The 9,105-nt window shown below is 32.4% G+C and overlaps 1 non-coding gene across 1 annotated transcript; it reads left to right on the top strand.

Annotated features, from left to right (window-relative positions):
• Positions 1 to 393: 393 nt before the first annotated feature.
• Positions 394 to 542, top strand: TRNAL-CAA (transfer RNA leucine (anticodon CAA)). The gene is made up of 2 exons: positions 394 to 431; positions 498 to 542. It is a non-coding gene; the product is annotated as a tRNA-Leu (tRNA).
• The last annotated feature ends 8,563 nt before the right edge of the window (positions 543 to 9,105 follow it).

The following is a 9,105-nucleotide window of genomic DNA, read 5'->3' as shown; positions in this document are numbered from 1 at the left end:
AAATTTATAAAATTACAAATGAATGATGTAACTTTTTTAAGGTACAATCTGTCTCATTTAGGTACATTTATTTTGTGATATTAGGTACAATCTGAAATTTCCATTTTTCATCCCTGCTTAGTACATTTGTATGTAAATATGTACATATGTATGTTTGTACATGCATGCATACCATATTGAACCTCCAAAAATTTCACACAATACACCAAATAAAAACATTATAAACAGAAGCAAAATCGTTTGAAAAGAACGTGTGACTCACTCAGCTATTTTTATATTAGCGTGCGCGCTTTTTCGCTTCGCTTACTAGTTCTGTACATACATTATTATTGTTTTTTTTTTTTTTTTATTCGATGGCTTTTAATTAGCATTTGGCACAGCATTGCAGCACATGTCAGGATGGCCGAGCGGTCTAAGGCGCCAGACTCAAGAGTAATTCTTGCTCACAAAATGTGCTTGCTTTGAGTACATTCGATTTGTGAGTTTCAAACTGAGCGTTCTGGTCCTCTCTGAGGGCGTGGGTTCGAATCCCACTTCTGACAAATAATTTTTTTTTTTAATTTTGTTTTAATAACTTGCCTTTATTAAATTTTTTTTATTATTTTGTGTTTGGTGAACATTGCAAAAATCTATTAATACGAGTGCACAACATACACATAAATTTTAAGTAATCTCATTATGAGAGTTTCTAAGAAAAAAACTAAAATTTCAGGTTCACCATTTTTGTTAAAAATTTGATGAACTTCCTCACTAATTTTTGGTGTGAGTCGTGATGTTGTCAAGCAAATCGAGCACCCTCACCTCGGCTAGGGGGTTTGCCATTGGCTGTCTAGGGGCAACTGCCTTGAAAATAAGCCTAAATGATTCTCGGCCTACTAGTTGAATCTGGTCCTAGACTTTGCAAACAAAAAAAAAAAAACATAAGAGAATCAGTTACAAGGGCAATTTTTAGTATATTTTCCGGAATCAACTTAATATATTTTAGTAGCCAATTTTAACAATAATTGGAAACTATTACTAAAGATAAGATAAAAAAGCCAAATATAATGAAGATGGTGGATTTCATATACGATAAGCTGAAGTATTGACAACGGTTGAAATATTCTATGGCTTTTTTAGCAAGCTTCGGATTTTGTTAACTTAATATCTAGAAAAAAATTAATTACGAAAAATTTATAAAGTGTACCATGTAATTCTAAAGAATCTCGTAAAATTAAAAAAAAGCCCAGAGAGAGTTTAAATTTTATGAATATTTATAAAAAAACTGAATGTTTTTAAATTACTTTTGTCCTTTTTTTTCTTACCATCATTTCCAACATACCTTTTAGGTAATTTATCGTGCAACCTCTAAGAGAAAATTTTATTAAAATTTGAAAGAGGGCTCAGTCAAAGATTTTACAACCCAAAATACCCTAAGATTTACTTTATTATGTGTGTTTTATTTTTGAGAATTTGAGGGATATATGCAGGCCCATTTAGAGCTGGGCCGGGACGCAGGGAAGTTGTCATCGGCAGGCCTATTGGATTGAAATCACTTAGGAAATACCCGGAAAATTTCTGAGGGTTTATTCAATATTATAAATGGGGAAATCTTTTGAGATGGGGATTTTTAAATTTTTATTTATTTTTTCAAAATAGTAACACAATTAATTTATAATTAATCATTTGTCAACGTAAATGAAGCACATTATAATCCATGTAACTAATATTTTTTATTTTATACTATATTTAAACCATATATTTAAAATTATTTCTTATTAGCCCGGTCAAGTTTAACTTTCAAGTTTGTAATAATTCGCAAATAGCTGAAAATTGGTATGAGTGTTACGATTCCTACCAAGGCGAATCTGTACAGGTGGAGTTACCGGCGAATTTAGATTTTCGCCGCGGCCCTTCTGAATGTCAAAGTAATTTTTCTGTTGTAATATGAATTCACCTTTTTTACAACAAACACATCAGTTTGACATTCAGAAGGACCGCGGCGAAAATCTAAATTCGCCAGTAACACCGCCTTGTATAAATTCGCCTTGGATCACTATTGTAAATAAAATATGGAAATTCTTCTCCGATCCCAGATCTGCAAAAAAAAGAATTAAAGGTCAAAGGTCAGATAAATTGCACCCCTATTCTGCAATCCGAATCGTATCTTCGAACTTTCGTAATTCGTAACAATGGCGTGCCTAAAACCGAACGAGTAAGCTTTTTTTGCGTAATTTTGTACGAAAACAATTCTATGTCGGAGGCGAGACAAAAGATGTAAATCGGTGTGTGTTTGCAGGAAATATTAGTGGCGTTTATTTAAACAGATAAATTTGCCTTTCGCATATATGTACGTATGTTTTTATCCACTACTCTATATAAACGAGCAAAAAATAATCTTTGATGCCCCTTATCGAGAAGCTTGGGTCCGGTTTAGTTATTTGTAGAATGATTTTCGGTTTTTGTGTCCAAACGCATAACCGGAATCCAAAAACTTTTAACATACACGTGTAATCAAAGGATTAAACTAAATAAATGTTTCAAATTATTAATAAATTCGGTTTGCACTATGCACTTTTTTGCAAATTTCGATGTGAGTTCTGCGCAAAAATACTGCGATATGCATAAGAAATATTCCATACCTTTGACATGCGGAANTGTTTCAAATTATTAATAAATTCGGTTTGCACTATGCACTTTTTTGAAAATTTCGATGTGAGTTCTGCGCAAAAATACTGCGATATGCATAAGAAATATTCCATACCTTTGACATGCGGACGCCCCTCTTCTCTGGCAACACAGAAGGGAGAGTTCTACTTAGTAAGAGTTATAATGCCTAAGCGCAACAGGTGGTGGACCTAACAAAATGCATGTTTTCAAAGGCTTGGAAGAAGCTGTTATTGCATTAACTGGATTGGGAACCAGTTCTTCAGGCATAGGAGGAGTTCTGGCTTGTGGTTCAACAATTCAACCAGAAGCTGACATAGATGTGCCCATGGTTACTATGCCCGGCAGCCCCGCATACCTTTGTGAGTCCATTGCCATAGCGCGCTCTTACTCCGCTGCTATAACAGCAAATGCATCAGAATCCATAATTTTCCACAAAATATTTACAATCAATCAATTTTACTATAAACAAGCACTTGATGAGTGTTTTTTTAATTCCTTTCCACTTTGTTTTCCTTCATACAGCTAAGTTCGAAAAACAACTGATACCTGGGAATGCTGCAAATTTTTCCGCAAGGGTTGCAGCATATCGATTTTTCGTTTTTCGTAACGTAGGTACGAATTACGAATTACGAAAATTCGGGTTGTAGGATAAGGGTGTTGGTTTTTACCATTTTTCAGCTAAACGGTAAAATTTATCGAAAAAAAATTGGTTAGGAAAAGGTATAGATCATGTAACTATCTCTAAAAACCGTTATGACATTATTGTTCCTAAGAATCACCATTTCTACTTTAATAAAAAGTGAANTGTTGGTTTTTACCATTTTTCAGCTAAACGGTAAAATTTATCGAAAAAAATTGGTTAGGAAAAGGTATAGATCATGTAACTATCTCTAAAAACCGTTATGACATTATTCTTCCTAAGAATCACCATTTCTACTTTAATAAAAAGTATATTTTATGCTGCACTAAACATTTTCTCGATTTTAGCTAGTAAATGTCATTTGAACCGTCAGTTTTGACATTTGAACCGTTAGTTTTGTTATGAATAACTATTTATTGATATTTACACATGAAAGTAGTATTAATGACGGTATAGAAGCCGCCCTTGCAAGTGCATATTGGCAAGATTTCACCATCTATTTTGAAATTTAAAATTTTTTCATTTTTTTAATGGTATAGCATATATTTAACATAAACCATAAAAAAATCAACAAACTTTGTAAAAATATCGAGCTTTTTAATTAGATTTTTTAGCCAAATTTCAAGTACCATTGATTTTTGGGAACTTTTTTCGTCGAAGGTATTGCTCATTTTCTACATATAACAAAAAAATCGCTAACATGGTCAACAAAAAAAATGCAAAAAACCAGTTACTTTAAACTTGCAGTAAAATTGAATGGGCTAAAGAACTGCTTACTCAAAATATTTCTTAAAATCGAATTAAAAAGTTCGCCTTTTTACGAAAGTTTGTAGATTTTTTAAAACGTTGCACAGAGATTCAAGCTTGGATCTATATGGTTTTGGTTAAAGATTAAAAATTATGTAAATTTGGTTTTCATTAAAAATGTTATAACTATTTAACCACTTGAGAACTATTTCTTAGAGAATTTAACACCCTACAAGAATATACCAAGAGAAAATTTTATCCCAAACGGTTCAATAGTTACATATAACATTTTTAATGAAAACACATGTACATATGTATATACATGTTATTAACATGGAAAATTTCAAGTGCCCACCGACATCTTTAAAAATTCGAATAAAAATTTTTCTAAATGGGAGACTTTTCTTCTAAGTAAGTAATAGCCTTCCCATGTGAAACATAAAAGGGCATTAAATACACCTGTCCAAAGCAGATGATGGAAAATCATAGAAACGTCAAAAGTATGCTAAAACTGGTAGACTCATATATGCAACATATATGCATACATACGTACCAGAGATGTTGATTTTTTCGCTTTCTACGATCCCGGGATTGTCGGGATGTCGTTATCACAATCATGGGATCTCGGGATTAGCCCCGGATTTAAATATTCATTACTTTAAAACAACTTAAATCGAAAAAATTGCTTCTATCTCTCCTGCCATAAAATAAATAATAAATAAATGGGTTTGAAACCTACTTTTTTATTTTAGGTGGCGTTTTTGTTTTTTCTCTCTGACATCATTATTTATTTGGATTTTGTAATTTCAAAGATATGATTACTTCCAAAAATTATTTAAAAAATTCATTGCAATCTAGAATAAAAATAAGGGTGCCAAACGAAAGAAGAAATTTCGTTAGAATAAAAAAAAAAAATAAAATGTTTTAAACTAACAAGGACGAATAGGTTTAAGCTCATAAAGTTAGAAGGATGAAATTCGAGGAGGTTATCGAGTTTATATAAGTCCTTTACATATAATGTGTGCAAAAACAAATATGTAGTGCGATACAATTTTTAAAGAACATGTTCAATACTTACCAGTCCTTATGTACAAAAAAATTGAATCAATTTAAATTCTACAGACTATCCTCTTTAATTTGATCCCTAAGAAGCACATTTCACCGAATTTTTCAAATAATTTTTGAATTTCAGACGCAAGAGTGAAAAACTGAAAACGCAATTTCACTATATTTGGCGCATGGTTTCGCGAATATATTCATTTTAGTGTATATATTTACTATCGCACGGTGTTATTCATATAGTGAGCTAGACATTTATAAAAAAAAAAATATTACTTATTAAATAAAAAAAGGAAATATAGGCAATAATGGTCAAGAAAGGGAGTTTATATTATTGCCATCAATGCAAATTACAAATCCCGAAATTCCCGGGGTTATTTGCCAAGAATGCCGGGGTTTTTGGAACCTCAAAAGGCCCGGGATCCTGGGTTCCCGGGATTAATATTTAAAATACGTACATACTTATGTATGTAAATAAATATTTTTTACGTCCAATTTCTGAGAATATTTTTTACGTAGGGCTGTAAATTTAATTTACCGCATGCCAAACGCAACCGAGCTATGACAGAAAGAGTAAAAATAATAAACAAATATAAGAAAATAAGAGACGTGGAATAAGAGCGATATAACTTTCAAACCCACGCAACTACACGCCGAGGCGCACGCAAACAGACCACCAGAGCAACTGCGTTCTTCTTCGTCATGTAGTCAGAATTTCAATTTTAGTGCATTGCTTGGATTTCGTGCAGAGGGCGAAAGTTTAAAAGCAGTCCACCCTCTGCACATGCATACATACATACTACACATGTACATATATGTACATATAACTACATATGTACATTATGGTGATCTAGCATTCTTTTCAGCCACGCACCAGAATTGAAGAATACAGTATTTTATATCGCGAAAATATGATTTTTCTCAGAATTGCTGTAGAATCACTGAACCGAATAAGAGAAAAATATCTTTAAGAGATCTTCAAAACATAAAATTATGACGCATATATATTAAACTTCAAAATTTTAGTAAATATTAATTTTTATTTATATGTTTGAAGTTTAGTTTGACGCCTCATTTTTAAAAATCGATCGAACTTTATGTACCTAAATGCTACAAAAACACAAAGGCACAAAAAACAAATTGCATTATTGAATTCAGCTTCCTAAAATTTACTGAGAAACAAATTTTCATTTAATTTCGTCTACAAATCTATTTTGCTCACATTCTACATAGAAGGCAAGCACTTGTGCGGCGGCACGGATAAATATTAAGCGATTTCAAAGTAAGAAATGCGGCTCTCCTCATTTCCGACATTTTTCAGTTCTAGGGATTGCATCAGGAAATTCCTAAAAAGTTTATTTTGCTGTAGATTTTTGAATCATCCTAATGTACATACATAAGTACAAATAAAGAAATGCATGCGGTAGAGTTATTCCTTTTAGCTTGAGGACAAAATGTGTTTGCAATGCGGTACTGTAATACATTTATCCGGCCAGCAAAGCGTTAAAAGAGCATCACGCATGTATTTGCCACTGTTCTGCAGTTCTGTTGCGTTTGTTAGCAAAAAATTTATTTAAAGGTAAAGGTATGTACATATGTACTCACACCCTTCTACAAAGTATTATGAGTAGTGTTAAAAAAAATTTGCATATTGCCTCTACATTTGTACATATTTATGTATCTCCATATTCAGGTTGTTGGTTTCATGAGTAGAAGTCCAAACAACGTGAACCATGAGTTCAGCAACTCACAAGATCTGAGCAAACGAAATATTTGGAAAAGATCTTAACTGCTCAATGGTACTAGAGAATAAGGTCTAATAAAATCTTGAATAAGCTTTCAAAATATACTAAATACCCAGAAACTGTTATTACAGAAATTTTTTGCTTAGGTTTATGGCTCCCTTGCGATTCTTTTCAGAATAAAAAGGAAACAAAGTTTGAAAACTACAGCTTTGTTGTTTTATAGACATAGTCTCAAATTATAGGACTTGACCTTTAGATGTGCAATAAGGTTTTGTTTTTTACTCGAAAACAAATAACGGGAACTCTCTCATTATTTCAGTAGTTTAATAGTTTTTTACTGCGCAAAATTTAGTGTGACAAGTGGGACCTGGGTAAGTGGACATTCAGCGCTGTACGCTTTAAACGGTCTGTGAGACCGGGGTGTATGTTTGTGCAATTATTTTAGTAGGTAAGCAAATAGTAGAAAAATTCAATGAAGATGATTAAAACAGTAAAATCTATTTATTATATCTATTAATTTATACAATTGAAGTGTAAATAAAATGCTACTGTGGCTGCTTTTGTCACTCGCGCACACTGCCGTGCCGTGAATAATAAGAATTTTCCATTCTTTCTGAACTTGAGATTAAAAAGTGGGGTTACCAGTAAAAAAAAAACATGTTGATCTCGATATGCCTTTAAAATTGATCCTCACATTATTTTGCCACTCGGCATTGGAAAGCTTGTGCTTTTCATGGATTTTACATATTTAATTATTGGCATCAACTTGTCAAATAACGTTAAATTACAGGCATCTAACCCTAATTTATTTTTCATGCAAATATAGAGTATTTTTTATGAAGTGTGAAGTAAAGTGTTTTGTGATATAATATTACTTTTCATTTTGTGAATTTGGTGCAAGTTCTAATAAAAAAATTGCATGTACTATTTAAAAACAAAAAAAAAACACAAGATGTAGAGTTATACCTTGGGTTTATTAATGCAATACATTCATAAAATACTTATTTCTTGCTTACAATGTTGGTAAAATGAAGGATGTAACTAAGTAACTTAACAACTTGTTCAGAATTTTTATCATAATAATTTAAATTGCAAATTCAATTTTGCGCTTTCCTTTTTCGAATCTTTCTATTATCCTTTCGGTGTCAATTTCAAAATATCTAATTGTACGTGTAAAAGTGCCAGATCTGTCAGGCTTTCTTCATTCATGGTACTACGCAACCATGTTTTTAACCGGTGAAGGGTTGAAAAGCTTTTTTGGAAGTAGCGTTACTAGCTGGAAATGTGACCAGAATGCGGAGAAGTTTGTTAATCAATGGAAAAGCATATGCAACGCATTTAGCAAGAACTTCTGCTGCTGATTTTGGGAATGGCTTTTCGCTTTCCTTATTTGTCCATCGTTCCAAGCACACTTTATACTCTCCTTCCAAATTGCTACCGTCTTTTTCTAAGAAAAGTTTTTATAGTTTTCTAAGCGATTTTACGCATTCGATAGCATTATTTTTTTGTCAGGTGTATTATATTCCCCAATTTCGGTTGGAAGTAATAAACTCAAATTAAAAATGTTTAATGTCTCTTTCGGCAATCTTTCTCGGAGATCGAGCAAAATATTATCCAATAGCGGTATAAATATTGCCATTCGATAATAATCTTCAACGTTAGACGCACGATAATAAGCCCAAAAATTTTGTCTATTCGCCCTCCAAGGAAGGACAATGTCAAAATCCAATTCCTTAGCGATATCGGTAACTTTGAAAATATATCAGAAAAATTTGTGTCAGCATTTTCTCTATAATTCGAAGAATATTAACAATGCCATTGACTGCTTCGCTAACACGATTCAAGTCAAGCGAGGGCGATTGGAGAAGTAAACTTTTAATTTTTTAATTTAACTTTTTAATTTTTATTATATTTTTCAAGTCATTAATATTTTTAACTCCCAGGGAGTTCCCGTTCAGAATCGGCCTGATGGTATCTACCCCATCGATCGCCTCATACGAACATTGTTAAACGGTAATCAAATAAAAAATATTAATTTTTCTTAGGCGTTTTTTTCCTCAGTGTACATACGTTGTAAAGCATCATTAGACCACCTACTCATAAAAAATACAGAAAATATTGACAGTGCACTATAATGTCAAATGCATAAACAAAACAATACATTTTCGCCACGATCCTTTTGCTTCTGTACAAAGGTCGCGGCTTATTATAAGGGAGCCTTTTTTTTCTGCTAAAGAGATAGAGTATATTCGATTAAGAATGTCC

This window comes from Rhagoletis zephyria, unplaced genomic scaffold (assembly GCF_001687245.7).
Source record: "Rhagoletis zephyria isolate East Lansing unplaced genomic scaffold, Rhagoletis_zephyria_1.1 Rzeph_scaffold_12604, whole genome shotgun sequence".
In the NCBI taxonomy this organism is placed as follows: Eukaryota; Metazoa; Arthropoda; class Insecta; order Diptera; family Tephritidae; genus Rhagoletis; species Rhagoletis zephyria.
Note: the sequence above shows the minus strand (reverse complement) of the source record. Positions and strands in the feature narration are given on the sequence as shown.